The sequence below is a fragment of the Castor canadensis genome, chromosome 10 (assembly GCF_047511655.1).
Source record: "Castor canadensis chromosome 10, mCasCan1.hap1v2, whole genome shotgun sequence".
Taxonomy (NCBI): Eukaryota; Metazoa; Chordata; class Mammalia; order Rodentia; family Castoridae; genus Castor; species Castor canadensis.
In genome coordinates, this window is record NC_133395.1 from 109,084,802 (window position 1) to 109,108,584 (window position 23,783).

The 23,783-nt window shown below is 33.2% G+C and overlaps 1 protein-coding gene across 1 annotated transcript in view; it reads left to right on the forward strand.

Annotated features, from left to right (window-relative positions):
• Tbc1d5 (TBC1 domain family member 5) overlaps positions 1-23,783 on the forward strand; it is a 545,741-nt gene that overhangs the window by 8,316 nt on the left and 513,642 nt on the right. Inside the window, exon 2 of the mRNA XM_074043845.1 lies at positions 14,510-14,572. The gene's annotated coding sequence lies outside the window, so the exon portion shown is untranslated. The remainder of the gene's footprint in view (positions 1-14,509; positions 14,573-23,783) is intronic.

Here is a 23,783-nt window from a genome sequence, read left to right on the forward strand (position 1 = left end):
GGTACTTACTGCCATACTACCTGACAGAAACATAATTTATATCTCAGCTTTTAGTGCAAGAAAGGACTCATTTGCCCATAGACTTGGTACAAGATTGCATTGTAAATCATAGTTTTCCGTCAATCTGTGAGAAAAATTGAAAGACTGAATTTTCTTCATATTTCTTTAATTGCCATTTATGCCATTTGTCAATTTTGGGGGGTGTTCACTTTTTTTCATACTGATTTTCAAGAACTCTTTGTATATTGGAGCTTTTGAAAAACTCTGCATGTTACATGTTGTCTTTAAAATTTTACCTATCAAATTCATAATGCATAGAAAACTATGATGTTTTTGTTTCAGTTACTTACCAGGTATATGGATGAGGCTGTGATATAAAATGCATTCCTTATAGGAGAGCAGTTTTTTGGAAAAGGAGTAGTATGGAAGATACGATGGTCAGGCAGAGACTAGACAGCAGGTGTTCAACTTTATGTTCAGCAGTTCAGACACTGAGTAACCAGGTGGAGCCACTGACCAGGAAGACTTGATAAAACTCTCCCGTCAGCACAAGCCATGTACAGAGTGCAGGAAGTAGGTTGGGGTGGTAGCTTGGAGTGCTGATCTCATTTTTGGGTCTTTTTTTCACTGAGAAATAAATACTAATTCGTAATTACTTAGGATCTTTTTTGAGGTAGGTCCTTCTTGTAATCTGTTTATTTTCAGAACCCGAAAATAATAAATGCTAAGTAGTGCTCTCTTTATTGTTTATAAAAGTATTATTTAAGGTTAAAATGTGTGAAAATTTGATAACATTAAAAATTCTTAAAATGCTAACCAAGGGTTATCATGTTTTACCCTTTTTCTAAAAAAAAAAAATTACTGGTTTATTTTTAGTTTGAAATTGCTCTCAAGGCATATTATTTTAGAGAAAGAAGGGAGAATAGTTAATGGAATTACTGTCTTGATCCAGGTACTACTAAACTGAAATTCTGCTTCTGCTTAGGTAGCTTGTGAAGCTTTTGTAGCCTTTTTGGTTTTCTGTTTCCTTACTGTGAAATTGCCTCATAAGAGTTTTAAATGAAATGAAGAGGTTTATATAAATGTCTGGAATTTTATACTCATCAAGTGCTTGTTATTAATGTCAGGTCTCTCTTTACGTCTCTCATTCTTCCATTCTTCCAAAGTCTATAATATTAAATACATCTTTTGCTTTAGTTTGGTGATTGATGGGAGTATTATTTATTTATTTATTTTGGTGTGGAGATCAAGAAAATACATTCAGAGATTAAGAAGCATTACTTACTAAATGAAACCAAATTATAGGTATTCACTCTGTCCTAGAAGTACTTCATTTCCCAGATACTGTATGGATAATGAATAAATTATCAGTCTTGCTCTATTAAGGGAATTTCATGAAAGGGGAATTGAGAAGTCCTGTATGATCAGTTGTTAACATTGAGCTGTTTATAAATTGAGTGATTCTTTCCAGCTTTTATATTTTATGATCTTAAAAATGTATGAAATATGTTTGGATAAACATCTTTTTATCTTATTAGTATAGTTGAATTTGTCTTAAAAAAGGATTGAGTTTGTGGATTTGAATGTCACTGACAGGAGGTCTTTAACATTTTTTTCCCCTCTGAACAGATGTCTTGGCCTGCAGTGACTCCAAATCCTATAATCCTTCCAATTTTCTCCTTTACTAAATAAGTTTCAAAAAAGTGACATTTTTATTGTAAGTGATTGACTTAATTCAGGCAAATATTGCAGCTGAGCAAAGACTTCATCCCAATGAGGAATATTTTGGTATGAATAAAATGCTGTATTCTTTATTTTACTTTTAAGAATTTAATGTATGATTTTCTCTCTATATCTGTGTTTGGAATGTTTGTGTTACAAGTTTTCTTCAGTTGAAAGTTTTTAAATGCTTGACTATGCTGAAGAATTAGTGCTGATACATTCTTTCTTAAATAGCATTTAAAGGCAGAGTTAGTCAGGATTCATCTAGAAAATAGTAGCCATAGTAGGTCATTCAACAGAGTAAACAATCCAGGAACTAGTTCATAGGCAGTGGGATTGCTTAGAAGCCAAATTGGGACTGTGGGACAACCCAGATATTAGCCCACTAAAGGAAGCCTCATGCTGGTAATCAGGCATGGAGGAAAGTCATGTTGCCGGAGTGCAGAGACTAGGGCTGTGTGAGAAACTCAAGCCCTCATAGGGCTCATGGTGGAAGCTGGGATATCAGAAGGCTGAATGGTCTTGGGGGAACTAAAGCGAAAGAGACAGCTTTGCGAGGGATGCGGTAGGAAGTAGCGAGAGAGGAGGAGAAGTGCCAACTTCTCCTTTTTGCCTTCTACAGTAAGCCTACCTTATTTGTGAATTTATCACATGAGGTTTTGACCAAGCATAGTCAAAAATTAAAAATAGAATTCAAAACTAAAAAATTTAAATTCCTGCATGTGTGTTTTACAGCTCAGTTAATGCTGAGTCCCATGTTACTGTGTGATCTGCTGAGTTTTTTCCTGCTCTTAATTTTGTGAAAATCTGCCCCCCAAAAGGCAAATGGTACCAAAACAAGGTAAACTGAATGTGCTTATTTAAATGATAAAGTGAAAGATTCAGATTTGTTGAAAGCAGTATGTCTTTAGCAGAAATTGGGCACCATGATGGGATAAATGAATCAAGCATCCTAAGATAGTCCTCATTGCACTCTGTGCATTCTGAGCTTGTGTGGGTTCTCCTCCATGGCACTCTCCTTGGAGCCCATAGTCCCATGGATACCGAGGGTCTACTGGAGTTACCTGTCAGTGCCTCCCCACAGTCCTGATCTTTGCCAGAGGGTAAGGGTGTTTGGGGATTCTGAAAGCAATTTAGTTCAACAACTACTTTGCCAGTTTGTAACATTCATCCACATGTCTATGTGCATGTGTAGGAGACTGGGGGTGAGACGCATCATATTTTTTTAAAATGGGAAGAAATAATTCCCTAAAAGCAATGTTAAGATTAGCGTTTAAGCTCATTCAAACATTTACCGAGTGGTACTGTAATATGAGGTAAATGAGCTCTAAAGATGAAAGCAATTGGTTCTCGGTTTTGGAGTACTCAGAGTCTATTGGAAGAGATAGTTTGAAATAAGGATAATTTTAACTTCAATAGAATGTGTGCTAAGTTAGAGATGAGCACATGTTTTTGTAAGAACTCAGGGGAGGAGCAGTTAACCCTTTAGTAGGTTATGTAGAGTTTTCAGCAGGGTAGGAAACTTGAGCTTTAAAAGACTACTTCTAGCTGGTAAAATTAGGGAGAGGGACCTTGCTGGAAGAAGGAAAATGCTGAACAAAGACATAAATGTCTGAAAGAGTTTAAAGCATGTGTATAAAACATTCATCTCGTCACTGTTGCTGGAGCATCATGTTTGTGGCATACAGGACCATAGACTCAGGAGGCCAGGTTATTTTTCTTTTCAAGCTGACAGGTAGCTCTTTGAAAGGGTGGTAGTGTGGCCTGATTAGCTTTGTTTTAGCTGTACTTTTCTACAGTGTGGAAGGTGAGTTCAGGAGAGTGCTGCACTGCAGGTAAGGAACTGTTAATGTGTTATTATATATTCTAGGCAGTGGGTGAGTGATGGATGTAAACTTTCAGTGGTTTCTTACTTTTTGTCTTGTTACTCATCAGAGTGCTTCCTAGTGTCAGGCTTCTCATCCCATGCCCCACTTTTATACACCCCTCTTTTAAGTTATTTGAAAATTCAGTGTAATTAAATAATGTAACTTTAAAGCAAAGACTAGACAAATACTATTTTGTTTTCAAATTGCACTTGCCTTTTTGGATACTCTGATGCTTACTGTCTTTGAAAAATTACTGCCTTAGGACTAGGAAGAGGAGTGAGTCACAGACCTCTCTAGAAGGAGGAATGGAATGCTAATCATGATCTACTATTCTCTGCAGTGTTGGAAGAATGCTTTGCTTGCCTGGAGTCAGGTGACTATTTTGTTACTGAAGTATGGTGGAACTCAGTAATTTTATGGAATGTAAGAAAAATTTCCTGTATTTCCTAATGTAACTTCTAATATTGAAGAGTGACAAATTTGCAGTGTAACATTTAAGTTTAGTAAATATTTCTTTTAAAGTACCCAAACCCTGCATTTGAATAAGATCCATTTACAAATTGATTTTAATGTATATTCTCTAATTTATTCTGATTATACATGTGAGATAGGTGTTATTGGTCTTTCTCCCTTCCTGTCTTCCTCCCTCCCTCCCTCCCTCCCTCCCTTCCTTCCTTCCTTCCTTCCTTCCTTCTTTTGTCCCTCACTTCCTTGCCCTATTCCTCCATTCCTTTTGATTCAAATCTGGGTTATTTTATGTCTTACTTAAACTCAAGTGGAATTTCTACTATATCACAGATAAGTACGGCTGAATTTTTGTCCTTCAGAGCCTGTAAATCTAATGGTGGTCAACAGCACTAAGTCATAATATGAAGCCTAAGAAATAAATAAGAAATATAAGCACTGCATTATGAATTTAAAGAAAGAAATTTATATTTTTCACATTTTAACATTTGTAATATTGGCAAACATCTTTTGAGTTGATGGCATCTTAGAAAGTATACTTTGGGAATAATACAGGCCTAAAGGTTCTGGAGGGTTAGGAATTTTGTTAAGTGGAGAAGGTGCTAAGAAAAAACACCCAGGCTTGCTAAAAGAATGATACTCTGGGGAACTGACTTCTAGGACTCAAGAATTACAGAAGAGGTAGGCTGAATTTATGTAATGGGAGACTTTGACGATCATACTGTACAGAGGTGGACTTTTATTCTGTGGTGAGTAGGAAGGACTTTGAGAAGTCGAAAATATGTTTTAGACTTTGAATTTCTTGATTTATATTTGGGAGTAAACACTATTGCAGAGAAGAGGAATTGAAATCACATTGCTCTGAAGTTATGGCTTTATAATTGGAAAGAAAAGAAATAAAGATGTTACGGAAGTAGAATGGACAAATTGGTGACTGAATTGTGGTGAGATAACTAGTGTGGATGACTAGGATTGTAGCATCTGTTAGCTGTTCTGGAGTTAGGAATTTTTCCTAATTTGATCTTTGTGAGGATATGTTTCCTTCCATCATGCAGTGAGCAGAAAGTAGGGAAATTTTGTTCTGGAAGTCAAAAGAATGATTAGGACTGATGATAAATATTTAGGAGCTAAATGTAGATTAAGTTCTAATTGAATGCATTTCATTATAACACATTCTTAAAGAGAGTAAAGAGAGAATATTTGAGAGCCAAGGAAAACTGTATTTTTAACCGCTTTTTTTGAGGTATAATTCACATACCAAACAATCCACCTGTTTAAAAACAGACATTTTGTTGGCTGTCTGTCAGATACTTAAGAAGTTATACAACCATTGCTACAAACAATTTTAGGTATGTGTGTATGTATGTATCTGTTTATGGTTCTGGAGTTTAACTCAGGGCCTCATCCTTGCTAGGTAGGCAGGTATTTTACCACTTGAGCCATGCCTCTAACCCCTTTTTGCTTTAGTTATTTTCTGATAGGGTTTCATGGCCTCAGATTGTGATCCTTCTAGCTATGCCTTCTGCATAGCTGGGATTACAGTTGGGATAGCACAATGCCTGGCTTATTTTTTTGAGATAGGGTCTCACTAGCTTTTTGCACAGGCTGGCCTCACACTGTGATTCTCCCACTCTCTGCCTCCTGAGTAGCTGGGATTGTAGGTGTGTACCACCATGCCTAACCTACGATAAAACTCTTACAACATTTTTATCACCTCCCTCAAACAAACTTTCCACTACCACTTTCCATTTATGCAAAAAAAAAAAGGCATTGGAATTTTGATAGGGATTGCATTTAATTTGTACATCCCTTTGGGTAATATTAGTATTTTAACAATGTTTTCCCATCCATGAACTTGAGATATCTTTCCACTTACGTAGGTCTTATGTAGTTTCTTTCAGCAATCTTCCAGAATTCCAGTCTTCCACCTTCCTTGTTAAATTTATGTTATTCTTTTAGATGCTTTTATAAATGAAACTGCTGTCTTAATTTCCTTTTTGGGTTATTCACTGTATATATAAGGGAACACAACTGATTTTTGTATGCTGATATTGTTTGTTTTAATATCTTTCTTATGGATTCTTTGGAATTTCCTATTTATTAGATCATTTCATCTGTAAATAGAGGCAATTTTATTACTTCTGTTCCTATTTGGATGCCATTTATTTTTTCTTGTCTAATTTGTCCATTTGAAATTTCAGTATATTGTTGAATAGCAGTGGTAAAAATGGATATCTTAGTGTTTTTCCTGATCTTGAAGGAAAGTTTTCAGTCTTTCACCATTAAGTATGCTGTCAGCTCAGATTTTTTTTTTTTTTTTATAAGTACTCTTTATCATGTTGAGGGTTTGTCCTTCAGGGTTTAGTTTCCTAAGGGTTTTTTTTTTTTTGGTTTCCTATTTCAGTCACAAAAGAATGTTTGGATATTGTCAAATGCCTTTTCTACATCAATTGATATGATTACATTTTTTTATTACAATGTAATAGTGTATATTATATTGATTTTCTTATGTTGAACCATCCTTCCTGTGATAAATCACACTTACAATGGTATATAATCTTAATATGCTGTTGGGTTTGGTTTGCCAGAATTTAGTTGAGGATTTTTGCATTTATATTTATTAGTGATATTAGACTATAGTTATGTTCTGTCTTCCACCATTTTATCTTTCTGTTGTTTGTCACAGAGTCCATGTTTATGCATTGTGTCTCATAGCATGGATTTATAATTATCATTTTGCATTGTTTTCAAAATCTTATAGGAATTTAGCAATAAGGTTACAGACCAAAGAGTATAACAGTAGTAGTTTTTATATTTGTCCAGATAATTCCTTCATTAGAGATACTTATTTCTTCATAAAGCATAGAGTTACTTTCTAATGCCTTTTAGATTTAAGGACTCCCTTTAGCATTACTTGTAAAACAGATATACTGCCACTGACTGTGTTAGCTTATGTTTATCTGGAAAGGTTTTAATTTCTCTCCTATTTTTGAAGGATAGATTTGCCAGAAATAGAACCCTTTTTTATGTTTCTGAAATTTTAAAATTTAAGTTTTTTAAAAAATTTTATTTGGGTTTGCAATTATATTAGTTAGTATTACCCAGAGAAACAGACCCACAGGAGAATATAGATGGAGATACACATGTATGTGTGTATATATATATATATATATATATATATATAAAGTATATATGTATATGCGTATATAAATAAGTACAAACATGATTCTTCTCTTTCTCCTTTGTTCTCCTCTTCCTCCTTCCTTTTTTTGTGATACTGAAGATCAAACCAGGGTCTTGTGCAAGCTAAGCAGGAGCTTTACCACTGAGGAACATTCCCATCCCCATAGATTTTTTTTTTTATGTGTATTGGGTCACATTATTATGGAGGTTGAAAAGTCCCAAGATCTACACTTGACAAATTGAAGACCTAAGATGGGTGAACATATAGTTTCAGTCTGAAGACCTGAAAACCAGCAGAAGCAATGCTGTAAATTCTAGTTCAAAAGCTGGCCAGTTTAAGGCACAAGAAGAGCCAGTGTTTGAGTTTAAAGGCAGGAAAAAGCTGATGTCCCAACACAAGGTGGTCAGGTAGAAGCTGTACCTTCTTACTCAGCACTGTGGGTCTTTTGAGTGGATAAAGCCCATACCCTGTGATTTATTTGGTCTGTCAAGTCAAATGTTAATCTCATCCAAGTAACACTCACAGATATCTTTTGTACTATTTGACCAAATGCCTGGTCACCCTATGGACCAAGTTGACACATAAAATTATCCATTATGAGATTTTTTTCCCCCCATACCCACATATACCATCCCACTGTTTCCTGGTCTGTATGGTTTATGGTGAAAGATCGGTCTTAATCTTGTTGAGGATCCCTTGTGCATGATGGTTCACTTTGCTTTGCTTTCAAAAGCTGTCTTTGTTTTTGGGCTGTAACAGTTTGGTTATAGTATGTTTTTGTGTGTGACATGAGTTTATCTACTTGGGAGTTCATTGAGCTTCTAGGATTTGTAGATTCATGTCTTTCATTATATTTGGAGAGAACTTAGGCATTATTTCTTCAAAATTTTTTTTAAATTTTTTAATTTTTTCTTGATGGTTCTAGGATGTGAACTCAGGATCTCATGCTTGCTAGGCAGGTACTCTACCATAATAGGCATGCCTACAGTGCTTGCTTTCATTACTTTTTAGATAGAGTTTGTGCTTTTGACCCAGGGATGGTTTTGTACTATGTTCTTCTTGCTGATGCCTCCTTCATAGCTAGTGTTACAGGCATATGCCACCATATCTGACCTACTTACTTTTTGCATGGACTGGCTTCCAACTGTGTTTCTCTTGATCTCTGCCTCCTGGGTAGCTGGGATTAACAGGGGTGAACCACTGTGCTTGGCCCCCAAATTCTTTTTGTCCCTGTGTTAGTCAGACTTATTGTGGCTTTGGCCAAATACCTAAGAAAATCAGCTTCAAGGGAAGACTTATTTTGCCTCACAGTTTCAGAGGGTTCAGTCTTTGGTTGCTTGGGGAAGAACATTATGGTGGTGGGAATGTGTGAAGGAGGAATCTGTTCAACTCAATGGTGGTTGAGGCAGAGAGTGCTATAGGGAGGGGTCAGGAATAAGATACCATGAAGGACTTCCTCCCCACTGAGCTACTTTCTCTGGGTAGGCCCCACTTCCTGAAGTTTCTGCCACCTCCCAAAATAGCACAACCACATGGGGTCCATGTATTCAACACATGAGCCTGTGAGGTATATGTCATATTCAGACTGTAGCAGTCCCCTTACTCTATGTGTCTTCCCTTAGGACTCCCATAATATCTGGGTTATTTGATAGTATCTCACATGTCCCTTAGGCTCTGTTTACTTTTCTTGATTTGTTTTTCTTGTGTCTGTCAGACTTGAGAATGTCAATACTACTATCTTAAAGCTTGCTGATGTTTCTTCTGTCTGCTGAAATCTGTTTTTCTTTCTTTCTTTTCTTTTTTGTGGAATTGGGGATTAAACTCGGGGCTTCACTGCTTGTCAGGCAAATGCTCTACCTTGAGCCATACCTCCAGATAAAATGTAGAATGCATATGTGATTTAGTACTTTATAATAGTTAAGAGGAAGGACGTAGGTTGATACATATATCAATAGATCTCAAAACTAATGTTGAATTAAAAAAGAAAGTATTTTTAGTGTGATACCACTTATGATAATTGAAAATGTACAAACACAACTCTGCTATTTAAGTCTGTAAATAAAAAGATAGGAAATGAGTTCAGAAGCCACATACTGATCTCATGGCAGTGGTGACAAAGCTAAATGACCCTGAGGTGGCGAATGATGGGCTTCAACTTTTTCTATTCTTTTATAAATGCATGTAAAGTGACAAAACCATGGCTTCATATCTAGGTGACTTTGAATTCCTAATGTGAATTCAGGAATGTAAGTACTCATAAAATGTACTTAAAATTCTTTCTCACATTTTTGGTATAGCTTGCATTTGAATGTGAACAGTTTACAAATGTTATTAAATAGAGAAAATGGATGTAATATCATAGCCAGTTTTTTTTCTTTTTTTTTTTTTTAAAGAACATACAGTGAATTTTATTGGTTATAAATTCAGGTTGTTGGGAACAAAGATATTTGTAATATTACTTTTTTATGGTTTTAAAATTTTAAATTATTTGAAAAGTTCATGAATTTTTCAACTTCCACGTGTATGTTGCATGTTTGTATTCTTCTTGTCTAGGAAGTTAACTTGACATTCTATGAAAAGAAATATCAATAGTTTTGTTATTTAATTTAGATTCCCAATTGTGAAAAAACTATATTGAATGGTATTAATCATTAAGTTTGTGTTTAATTCACAAAGATGAAAACCATCCTGAGGAATTCCTAGGCTGGACATGGTGGAAAATGCCTATAATCCCAGCCACTTAGGAGGTGGAGATAGGGAGGATTATGATTCGAGCCAGTCTGGGAATGGGCTGGGGGGCATAGCTCAAGTGGTAGAGGCCTGCCTAGCAAGCCTGAGGCCCTGAGTTCAAACCCCAGTACTACCAAAAACAAAACAAAAGCGTTTCTAATAAGTATTTTGTTTTAAATGATTTTTGTGTATTAGAATACATATAAATAATTGGACCTTCAGCAGAAATGTGAAGTATTTCTATTATCTAAACATTTTTTTTGCATTGAATTTTGTTGTTATAAAAATAATTTGATTATAATAGTTTAAATAAAATCTTTTCAGCAACTATCCAGAAAATTAAATTCAGGAATGTAAGTACTCATAAAGTGTACTTAAAATTCTTTCTCACATTTTTGGTATAGCTTGCACTTGAATGTGAACAGTTTACAAATGTTATTAAGTAGAGAAAATGGATGTAATATCATAGCCAGTTTTTCAGTTTTTTTTCTTTTTTTTTAGTTTTTACATGAAATAGAATACCTTGACAGTAAAATGAAGTGGAGATAGTGTATGACTGCAATCTTTTTCTTAATGTTATATTTAAAACAAGTATCTCAAATACAGTGCAATTAAAAGTTACAATAACTATTCCTGATGTATTTGAATTTAAATTATCTCTAAGTAACATTAAAATTGCATTTATAATAATATAGCAGTTTGTAATTTTTAAACAAAAAGCGTTTACCAAAAATTATCCCAAAGTTTAAGAACCCACTAATTTAAGTTAAAAAAAACTTTAAATAACCCTTAACAATTTTTATTTACACTTGTTAGAACTTAAATGCAAAAATGGTTACCTATATATCTTTATGTGTAAATGTCAATCTAATCAACACATGACACAGAATTAATGACTTCATTTTAAAAATGAGGTCTTAAAATTTTAGATTAGATCTAATTTTTAGAAATGAAGGATTTCATATAAATTATAAGAATGGCTTAATTACTAAATTATAATAATTTAAACTCAGAATATTTAATTTAATATAATTTAAGTTCAAATATATAATTATGAAGTTATGACTTAAACTATATAGAAATTAAAGTAAGTCACATAACCTTTGAAGATAATTTTTATAATTAGGTGAGAACAAGGCATGAACTATTTTCACTTGATTTTCTTGCTAATATTTGCAATTTAATACTACACTTCTTAATTGCAAAAAAAGCTGTTGATAGCATGGTTACCAATTATTCTTCTGTACTGTAATATGTAATACATTTTAAGGATTAACCATACAAGAAGTAAATGTTACTGATTTTCAAAAGAACCTGTGAGTTGGAGTATGTGTATGTATATGGTAAAGCTAGCCTTGATGGTGTGGTGCATTCAGTGTTCAATGGAGACAATGTCTGATTAACTCTAGAAACCTACTCTGTAAGGTTTCCTTTTAGTATAAAATAAGTGCTTTCCCAACTAGGGCATAGGATTCTGGCTTGAGCAGAGGGGTTAGACTATCTAGGTCATCTCCTTTTGGAGAAGTAGTAGTATAAACATGTTGCATTCATCTTAGGTGTAAATTTTACTGAGATATTTTGGAGTAGGAAAGGAGTTAGCATGATTATTCTAAGGTTATATACTTAATGTGAAAGAAAATTAATGATTACTCCAATTTTGATTCTCTTGTCACATTTCCATATATATTGTTCAGTGTCTTTTGGGGGCACTTAATGTAGGTGTTTTGATAGGAGAGCTTATGGTTTCTCTAATTTATAAATTAGTCTTCAGATAACAATGATTTCAGTTATTAGTGTCTTCCTGTAGTAAGTCAGATCCCCTTTTGACAGATATAGAGGTGAACTATTAGCCTTTTGTTTTTTAAATCCCCTGAAATATTACACCAGTGTGTATATTATGATAAGTTTTGGCTTTGGGGCTTATATGGATGAAATAAAAAAAAAAAACAAAAAAAAAATTTAAAAAAAATCTTTGCACTTTGCTTTTACTAGTTAATAATCTATTTAAAAAGTAACCAAGTTTTTGTTATCTTACTTAAAATTTTGTTTGCTTACTCAACTTTCTTGTTTTAAGGAAGAATCACTACAAATGAAAAGGCTACAGTTTGGGGACATTTTTTGTACAAGAAGATACCTATATAAGTAGGGTTTTTTGTTTTGATACTGGAGTTTGAACTCAGGGCCTTGTGCTTCCTAGGCAAGAGCTCTGCCAATTGAGCCATGCCCCCAGCCCTTTTTGCCTGGGTTATTTTTTAAATAGGATCTCACATTTATGCCCAGGCAGGCCTGATCAAGATCCTCGTATTTATGCTTCCTGTAACTTCCTCTTAGTGATTGCATTTCCATAACTCTGTATCTCTCTTGTCTTTGAGATTTCTTTTACAGGCCATCACAGTTTACCCCCAGATACACTTTCTAATCTTGTTCCTCACTGTTCTTTCATTAGCCATGTTATTATTAAAGACATGTATTGCAGCCACCAGTTGTTCTATTCAGATCATTCAGTCCTATTTAAATGCTGTCTCTTTTTAACTCTCACTAGTCCCCTAGCACTTTTGACATTTTGGGTGGAATAATTAATTTTTCTTGGGAGTTGTCTTATGTATGATAGGATGTTTAATGGCATTCTCGGCCTCTTCCCACTAGATTTGTATAATATCGCCCATTCATGATAAGCAAAAGTTTCTCCAGATGTTGCCACATGTCCCCTGGGGACAATATCTCCCTTTGTTGACAACCACTGTTCTAACCCTATGCGTTTGTTTTTAGTCAAGATTCTTACCTTAATATCCCTCTGTACTGTGACATTTTACCTTCTGGATTCTCTGCATATCTATAGTATTAATTATACATTTGCCTTTTGTTGTTGCTATTATCATTTGAATATATACACTTCTCTTTCTCTTTTTCTGTATGTGTATGTAATTTTCCATATTCTAGACAGCTGGAATGATGTGCTTCACATTTTTTTTTTTGTCTTTTTGCATTTTGGTCAACCTCATACACTCATTGGTAGTTTTAAATGTTACTTTTTTATTTTTTCATTTTTATGGGCTGTTACTCAGGGTTTAGAAAATGAATCACACTAGAAAATTAGAACTTTGAAACATTATAAATTATAAGACTCAGTATTAATGATAATTATGAGACTTTGAGACAACAGAGTTAATGCATTATGATTGTGAGATTCTCCACTAAAACTGGAGAATTCAAGATGTGCAAGCTAGTCATAAAAATCATGAAAGTCGTAACTTCTGTTAGATGTGTCCATCATATAAGTAACCAGAAAAATGTATGATAGAGTAAAAGTTTTTTTTTTAAAAAACTGAGCATTTTAAAAAGTAGAAGGATTTGTAGAAGCACGAAGAACAAATGATTAGTTCCACAGAGTGAGATGAGCAAAGTAATCAATATGTCTGAATAAATTGTTAGGAATGATGGATGTAGCATCTGGTTAGGAGTGACTTGTGCAAAGCTGACAGATGTGATATGTGAATGCTAGTAAGTTGAATACAAGTTGGGCATAGAGAGTTTGGCTTCTTACTACTAACTAAAAAGAGATGTGTATGTTTTGCCTCAATAGGGAAAGATACAGCCAGTTGTAATTCCTCACATCATTAAAAAAATAAGTAAATGCCAAGTAATAAACTGTAGCCTGAATCTAACTACTGTTACAGGGTGTCTGATTGCTTCCTGGTCGAGACCAAAATCTTTCATGAAAAATAATCATAAGTATAATATGTGTTCCTTGTAGAAAATTAGAAAGTAATGAAATATATGTAGGAAGTGGAATTTAGTTATGTTTCCTAAAACCAGAGCTAAACCACTATTATCATTTAAGTTAATTCTATTCTAATTCTGCTAATTTTGTATTGTCTCAGTCTTCCTCTAGATATAGTCTATATCTGTGTATAATATATACTAAGTATGTACATATGCTCACGGTGCAGCTTGTATTTATGTAAAATGGATATTATGACTACACTTATTATATTTTAGTACTGCTTCTAAGAAAACTGTATCTTTAATGTTAAGTGAAAATATGCATTTAAAAAATGAAGACTTTTCTGGACATTTTCATATTAATAGAAAATTTGAGCAGAAGATTGCAAGAAAGCTATGCTTTGGATAGATAAATGTTAAATGAAGACTGTTTATGAGTCGATTGTGTTTTAACTCCTTGTGGTGGTCTTACTAGATTGTGACTAAATTCAGATTGCAACAGTTATATGATCTCATTGTGTTCGTTGAAGGACTTTGGGCTCCTCAGCTTGAAGGTAGCATTAGATGTCAGCCAATTTCATTGTCCTTTAAAGTTTTTTCTTCACATCTGAAATCTTGCCAATTGTAATAGCTTGTATGTCAGCTCCAATAGAGGAAACTGGACCCTATGAGGTTCAACTTAGTCCACTAAAAACTTGACATAGTTTTCAACTAGTACTCTCCAGTTCCTGCTGCTGTTTTGTAGAATTATAAAACATTGTCCACTAGTGAGTGAAATATCACTTATAAAGGTTATTGCTTTTGTGTGCCCTTGCAGAACATTTCTAATGACATGGTGAAGACAGGAAAACTGTCAGAAAGACTGTAACACTTTCATACTGTAAGTATCTCTTTGAAAAAGAAGTGTTAGTTAAGAATATTTCATATATCTACTTGTTTGAGAGAAAATATGTTAAGGATATTCTATGCAAAATATAGACAAGGATAAATTATAATCATGTTAATAATTCATGAAATGAATTCTGTGCAGTCACTTAAAAATTTAAAAATGTGCTCTTATGTATTAAGATGAGGATTTTACCAATAGCATTGAAAAATATTTCTAATTCTAACAAGGATTGATCTAGTTTATGTACATTTGCTTATTTAAAACTATCAGAATCCAGAAAATCATTGTAGTTTTATAGTTTGTGATTTGTTTGGGTGGCTTATTGCTTAGGTTATTTTGCAGAATTATTTATTTGCTGATTTATTTATGTATTTCATTATTTATTTATTTGATTATTTAGTAAATTATTTATCTTATGAATTATTAATACATCTTCATGACATGCTTTAAATTATTTATAACTTAATTTTGAGTTTATTGCTTTTAGACGCTGCATTGTTACTGACTAGTTTTGGTTTTTTTTTTTTTTTCTTTGTGGTTCTTGAAAATTAAAGTATTAGCTCTAAGGCAAAAAGTATATTCATTGCAATGCCCGTGGATTTTATTTTTATAATTTATGATAGTGATAAATTTTCAGTTGCACTTTCTTAGCTGTAACTTTACTTGTTAAGGGTTACTAGTATGTGATAAAATGTCAGTGTTGTGTGCATGGCCATTGTAGAGTCCTTTCATCTGAAAACCAAGACTGAACATGTAAACCCTAAGTCCATATTATCCTTTGTATCTCTAAAGGCAGGTCTGTATTTCTTACTTTCTTTAGAATAAATGATGGGGTCTTAGTTGTTTAATATTAGTGGCAACTATTTTAGGACTCGAATGTTTTTAGGAAAGTTCAGAAAAATGAAGCCCAACTTAGCTTAGGATCCCTGAGATATAAATTTGATAGATAATAGTATTTGTTATTTAAATCCCCATTATATGGGTATTTGGAAAAGCAGTATGATGTTTATATACATTTTTAGATTAGTCATAATGACATGTTTATTTCATTTCATGCCTCTTATGGAAAGTTTAATTTTTTTTAATGAGTTAGACTGGACAAAGATCTTTATAAATGCAAGATACAGTTTTTTTTGACTTTAGCTAATAATTCTTTTATGTGAAGTTTGTTTTTTTAACCAAAGAATATAATTTCTTCTTTCTGCTGATTCTGTTTCATAACATGGTATAGTTATTAGGACTCTGGTTGAATGGTTTAACGAATAGGTGAAAGTAGTCATTTAAGCAACAGAGTGCCATGTGCACATGGTCTTTATTTTGCATTTGCTTGCAGTGAATTACAGTTTTAACACTTCAGAGAGAAGCTGCATTGTACATTTCAAGTTGAAATGCTATTGAAATACAGTGAAAATAGCCTCTGTAGACAGGTTTCACTATAGAATTGTAAATTATGCATATATATCCAAATTTCTTATTTTGAAATATTGAATAAATGAATATTTAATTGGAATGTTGTTTTAGTATCTTCATTTGCTTGCCTTAAAGGAAGTGTTTTCCTTTGATTTATCTACATGGACTTAGAAATGTGTATATCATGCGTAGCTGTGACTTTTCTGTTCTGGAGATGAATAACCACAGACATGTTAGATTAGAATTTTAGTTTTAAATGTGTTTCAGAATGCTACCATGGTGTTCTTTTGAAGACAAAAAATATTCTCCAGTGTTAAATAAAGTTCATATTAGTTGTCATGATGATCTACCTAGGCTGCACTATTAACATAGATTTATGGAACGCTACCTGCATCATCTAAGTGATTTTTTTCCCTTTTGGAAGATATATATGTGTGTATATATATATATGTATATATATATGTATATATATGCAAATTCATGAAATGCATGTGCAGTTTTTCATTTATTAAAATAGTTTTTTAGGATTTGTTGTTGAAAAGAGACATTAATGTAGGCTATTATAGTTAATATTACTGAGTTCTTATGTGCAGGCACAGTGCTCATATCTTTTATTTGGATTTGTTGATTCTCACAATGAGATAAGTGCTGTTACTGTAATTTTTCGGATGAGTAAATAGAGAATTAGAGATGTTAAGTAACTTTGCTCATTGTCACATAGCTGAATATAAGTGGTGGCACTGAGATTAGGGCTCATTTAGTTTTACTTGGGCTTTTCTTTGTACATGTAAATGGCATAATGTTTTCAACCAGAGGTTTTTTTCTCCTAAGGAATATAGTTATTTGCCTCTGCTAGGTTTAATCTTGCTCATTTAGTTACCTAAACAGTAGGCATAGGCAAATGCTTGAGCTTCTTGATTTGGTTCTTATAATCTTGTGAGGCTGAGCGAATTTACAGAAGCAAAACATGTGCCTTAGAGAGATTATGTGTTTCCCTGGTGTGTTGACCAACACTCAACTGAGATCTTCCGGCTCTTAACTCAAGTCCATTTCTAGGGCTTTGTTAGGTTAAATCTGATTTCCTTAAAAGACATTATTATTATCAGAGTTAGACACATACCTACTATTAAAAGAATGATTGTCTGATACTTAGTTTTCATAGAAATGACCACAAACATATTAGTCTTAAATACAATATTTAATGCACAGTTAAACATTTTAACATGTACATAAAAAGGATCAGAAAGTAACCAATTGTATTTGTTTGCTGATTTATTTTTGAGACAGAGTGTTGCTATGTAGCCCAGGCTGGCCTGGAACTTGCATGTCTCCTGCTGCAGCCTTCTCATTGCTGGAATCATAGACATGCATCTCCATAACCAACCTAATTATTGTTTTAAATACATGTAATTTAAAAGATTCTAAAGTACCTCAGAGATTAAGAAAAGAATTATTTGAACTTGATGTGAGGCCAAGAGGAAAGGATCTCTCCAATCCTGTTTGCTACCTGAAGACAGAGGAAGTTATTAAATGAATACACAAAGCACATCGTAAAACAGGTGAATTAAACAGCAACAGAGTTTGTGTGATGTTGGTATGAGTGCATAACTGGCAGGGTAACTGTATGAATCACTCAAAGTTTTTAAGTTAGATTTTTCAAGTAAAATTAAATCATAAAGTCCTTAAAACATATGGCTCAGTAATATGAAATATTATAATATCTAGGTTGACCATATAATTTATCTTCAAATCCAGGATAGTCATGAAAGTGAAAGGGTATGTATTATATGTCAGGACAGTAGGTTACACAGTGGGAACTTCATAAGCAAATAATTGCTAGTAGTCTTACATAATGTATATGGAACAGGAATATTAACTGACATGCTGTGTCATTGAGAATGTATTCTTTTATGATAAAACTACTATTATGGCCATTATTTATGTGGTTTTTTTTGAACTAAACAAGGCAGTTGGTGGCTATGACTTTTAATAAAGGCTAACTGTTTTTGGGAGCTATTTTCAAGGTGAAACTAAGAGTATTTCTCTTGATAACAGAAAGATAAGCAGGGAAAGTTGGTCATACTATAGTGGATATTTGCAAAGTTTTTATCAAGCATTTGAGCATTTCTTGTGCTTATTTTGCCTTGTAAATTTTGTAACCGATAGCACATTTGACATTGTACTGAAAGTTACTCCTGTTTGTTTAAACCTTCAAAATTTATAATTTCATATTAGATGATTCATTGGGTTTTTTATCTTTAAGAGCTGTGTTACGAGTCACATTTTGTTGATGAAGTTGGCAGTTTTACAAAACATTTTTGAAAACAACTATGTTTTTTAGTGAAATTCTGTGTAGGAAAATATAAATCTCTAGAAGAGTGTAGCTTAAAATTTTTTGCCTAATAGTGCCTTCTGATAGGTATTTATCTGTCATGTCAAATTACATTATTAAAGTCATAATTATCAAAATTTAACTTCTAGTTTATTTGTATTTAGAGTGCAGATGACTTGGCAAGTTGGACTAGGTAACCGTAGAGGCACATTTGTGCATTAAAAAGTTAGAAAAGTTCTTTATGCGATGATTCTTACTCATTCCTTATGTATAATATCATAACTCTTTTTTTTTTTCAGACAGGCCTGTTATGCCTGGTAAAAAAAGAAAGAACTATCCATACATTTGCTCTCAAGTTTGTTACAGTGTGAAGCATTTCTCAAAATACTTATTACTATAGTTGTAAGAATGATAAAATAGCTAATATGTCGGTGATGAGAGTAGCTCCTTTATAATTAAGATATGTAAAAGTACAACCAGAGGTCATATTAAATGCAAGGTTTCTTCCTTACCTCATCCATTTTGTGGGTAGCAAGTGAAGTAGTTTGGGTCTCTGCACTGATGTTTTAGGAGAGCAGCCAAGGTGGTTCTCATGGTAGTGTTGCAGTACTTTTTTCCTGCATATCCCATCTGGTTGCAAAATTTGACATGATTCTGGACTAACTAAATAGAACCTTATTAAATTTAGAGTTTGTAAAGTAAAAAAGGGGACCCTGTTATACTTCCAGGACTTCTTAGGGATTAAGTAATAGTGACATGTAAGAGTCTTTAATAATACCGGATACTACACTCACTGTCTGAATGCAGTGTTTAGTATCGACCACTTTAGTATTGATGTTGTCCACTGAAACAGTGAAAACCACACAACATAGCAACCACAACCAACCAAAATAAAGTCATATAAATTATATAAGCATGGCATGCTTATAGATGAGATTCTGTACTTTAATTGGCTGTTTAAATAAAAGTTGTAGCATTAACAATGTCATAAGGGAAATCTTTCTATTAAAAATGAGAGAGAGAATATACATATGTTCTAGCATGTCATGTCTCATTGCAATCATCAGTACACAGTGTCAAAAAGTGTAGGCTGAAGAAAGGATATTTAGAAGACGGTAAGATTGGAGAGTAACTTCTAGTATAACTGATAAAGGTATTACTTCTTTCTTTCATTTTTTTTCTTACTGTTTCATACCCTAGCATTCTTTTTTCTTAGTGTAAGGCTTTTACAAAAGTAGTTTTCAAACAAGGACTGCACTGCCTCGTAAAGGAGCTTTGGAAATTAATAGGGGTATTTTCATTTGTAAGGATGATCCTAGATGGATTTTTGGCATTTAATGGATGGATATCAGGGATGCTAGATACCCTACAATGAAGAGGACAGTCTCACACTACAAATTGTTCCACTTACTACACAACTTTTAAATGTCTACTCCATTTCTCTCCAAACATAAATCAGTAATAGTCCATTGTATAATAATGCTATCAAGTTTTTATACAATGTTACATGAAGAAGCTGATAATTTAGGGACAGCTTGTGTGGAGTGGAAGCTTAAGTAAAATAAATTATCTCAAAATTACTGTATAATTTACTTCACAGAAGCTTTGTAATTCTTGATTTATGGATTTCCAACTAGATATTTAGTTGAAAAGTTTTCAGTTTAGTAATGCAATTACTGGAAGGTCAACACATTACAAATATGTAACATGATATTTAAGAGTTTTTTTTTTTCTGTACTAGGGCTTGAACTCAAGGCCTTGTGCGTACTAGGCAGGTGCTCTACCACTTGAGCCACCCCCCACTCAGCCCTTTTGCTTTATTTATTTTTCAAATAGGTTCTTGTGTTTTTTGTCCAGTCTGTGATCCTCTAACTTACACCTGTTGTATAGGTGAGATGACAGGTACATGCCACTGTGCCTAGCTTTTATAGGTTGAAATGGGGTTCGTGGACATTTTGCCCCAACTGGCCTCAAATTCCACCTCCTGAGTAGCTAGGATTACAGATGTGAGCTACCTGTGCTTGGCTTTAAGATTTGTTCTAATGACAAACTTAATTTTAAATTAGTGTATCCCATTCAATTTTATTAATCAGTAGGATTGCTTAAAATATTTCATCATTCTATCTTAAATATAAAAAACTAGTTTTAGAGTAATATGCTGTTAAAATTATTTTTGTGTTACTTCATCTTCAGTATTATTCTGATACTGTCCAATAATTTATAATATCTCTGTAAACTTTATGTTATTTCTTCAAAAAAATTTTTTTTTGAGACAGGGTCTCAATATTCCTGCCTTAGCTTCTCAAGTGCTGAGATTACAGGTTTGTCCCACTATGCCTGTTTTGTTGTTATTACATTTCTTTACCCACTCCATTCTGTTTACTATTTTAGGAGGATATTGTCTCTATTGTACTTTTAAGTACGAGAGACTCAGTGTATATACATGCTATATCCTTTGATGATATGGTAAGAATTCAGGGATAGTTTGTAACCACACCATCCCACATCTTAGTATAGCTAATTTTTTCACACTACACATAGAAATTAAGTCCAGGTTACTTGCATGAATATCACATTTTACCATTTTCTTCATTTCAACAGTCTGTACTGTGTTTTGGTGTTTTAATCTTTAACTTGCATTTATTTCATCTTTCTCTTCAAGTTCAGTTTTTGATTGCTGTCACTTATCTCAACACTAATTTCTAGTTTAAGTGTTGTCACATACTGCTCCCCTTTCATTTTTCTGTATGCTTTATAGAGAATGAGTTGTTATCTTTTATCTCTAATACCCAAACTTGCTCATTGTACATAGAAGCAGATAAGTGCCTGTTTTATTTTCTCTTCTTAAGTAGCTATGCCTAAGTATTTGCATAGTGATGCATTTCATTATAAATTACCTCTATTTTTCATTAAAATTCTTCCTAGATTGTATTCTGTGTTTAGTTAGGTCTTACTATCTACAAATAATAATATTTCAATATAGTATGGGGAGTGACAGGGCCACTGGGTCTGATAGGGTTAAGAACCATTGTTTTAGAAATGTAGTCTTGTTTCCCAATACCTCTTCCAACTTCTGTGCTTCAAAGATAACTTCCAGATTGAATTGGAGTCTTTTGCATGGTTGAGAAAAATATTGCAGCCCACAGATCATATAGAATTAAATATCTTCTCAGCATAAACACTCTTCTAGTCATAGTACAGAGACTTATTCTGACTTCTTTGATATTTTATAAAGGAAAATCATATGAAAAATAGTAATGGTGCTGAAAGATGAGTTTATTTTTTTGCAGAAAGTACCCAAATAGACTGTACAGTTTTTCAAATAAAATTTGAAAATTAACATGCTAAAATTGTCATTTTTGGGGGGGGACTCTGATATCGATGACTATCATTGACAAACATTTGAATTGTTCTTTTGTGTGTCTGATACATTCCTTTGCTTCATAGAAGCTACCCTGTTTTGTTATTGGTTTCTTAAGTGAAACCTAAATATGAAACAACCCAATTAAACCACTTAACTATCGTATGAGTGAAAACATCATATACATATATATATATGTGCATATAAATATGCATATATATGCATTTATATTGAGGTGCATGGTTCGACTCATCTTCAAATTGACAATGTTTGTACTGCATGTAAGTATAACTTGAGAGCTGGGTGTGTAGCATTTTGGCACTCAATTTGAGACTGATTTAATGCAGAGTCTACCATTGTCATGGGGTTTCTGTCCAACCTCGAAGGTAACTTCGCCTGAAGAACACTTGCTTCTAATTGCCTTCTCTGATATTATTTATTATGGGTACCATTTCTCTAGCTGCTATGGCCATTTTCATTTCAGAGTATGTTGTGGTCAGTAACGAGATCTTGAAAAGGTAAAAAAATTTGATACCCTTATAGATTGGATAGCTTTACTTATTCTTATCTGTGAATCTCAAGTTGCATTTTCTTTTTTGTTTCTTTTACCTTTTCATTATATGGTAATAGATCTTAGGAAAGGTTGAAATATCTTTATTCTAATTTTAGACTTGATTAATAGTTTGGTTGTGTATAGGAGTCTAGGTTGCAGAAAATTTTTTTAATGTTGAAGGTTTTGTATCATAGCATTTGTTGTTAATATGAAGCCTGTAATTTTCGTTTCTGCTGTTTCTTTTTCACTATGTGTCACTATTTTTCCTTTTTTTTTTTTTTGTAGTACTGGGATTTTGAACTCATGCCGTTCCACTTGCTAGGCAGGTGCTCTACCACTTGAGCCACATCTCCAGCCCTATATCACTGTTTTTTAATCATCTGAGTGCTTTTAGAATCTTTTCTTTATATCTAAAATTTCATGTTGATGTGTATTAGAATGGATTTTGTTTATTATTTATACTGGATCTGTAGAGAACCTTTTCATTCTTTCAGAATTTGCTTTCAGCAAGTGACCTTTGATTTGGTGATGTTATCTTGAATTATTTTCTTACCCCCTTTTTTGTTGCTCCATTTGTCTGTTTTTTTCTTTTCCCCCTTTTTTTCTTCAGTTATCTTAGTTGGAGAATTTACACTGGGATAGTAGAAGTAGGATGTGTATGGTTGAGTCAATGCCTGACTGTGGGCAAATGTTTGCTTCTCCTCAGTGTCTTTTGTGTATTCTGTTACAACTCTCTTTGACAAATTATTCTTTTGTATTCCAAATATTTGTGGTCTCTTTCCTCCTTTTTTCACAACTTCCATTCTTTTTGTCCTTATGAAATAAAACATTAACTGTCATATTAATAGGGTTTTGGGAGGGAAAAGAAGTAAGCCTGTGTGGTTTAATCTGTTTGTGTTGAACCAGTAATTTTATAAACTGTATATTTTGTTCTTTTTTTAACTAGCTACCTATCTTGCAGGATGTAGCACTTGAAAGCATTCCCTGATTCTTTGTAGTTTTATTATACCTTCTATAGACCTTGTTAGAGTACTTATTATAAGCAATAAGTTTCTAATAAGGTATAATAAGAACCATATTTGTCTTATTTTTACTAGTGTCCCTAAACAAAACAATATTTGTTAAATAAACAAAAATAAAATACAGAAATGAGGTTGTTAATAGGTTTTAATAGTATACTTTAGTAAGATGGATTGAAATTTTTCTTATTTTAATCCTATTCCAATTTGTATTTGATAGATTTAAAAAAAAATTAATAGAGAAAATTTCAATAAAACGTTAATGCTGTTATTGTCATAGGGTAACCAAAGAAATGTCTTCATAGGTTTCAGTGTAAAAGAGAGCTGTGGTTTGAATGTGTCCCCCAAAGTTCATGTGTTGGAAGCTTTATTCCTAGTGCAACAGTGTTGGGAGATTGAGCCTAACAATAGGTCTTTAGGTCATGAGGGCTCTGTCCTCACAAATAAATTAATGTCATTGTTACAGAAATGGGTTCTTCATCATAGGAATGAATTTCTTATAAATCAAGTTTTACTTCCTCTTGCCC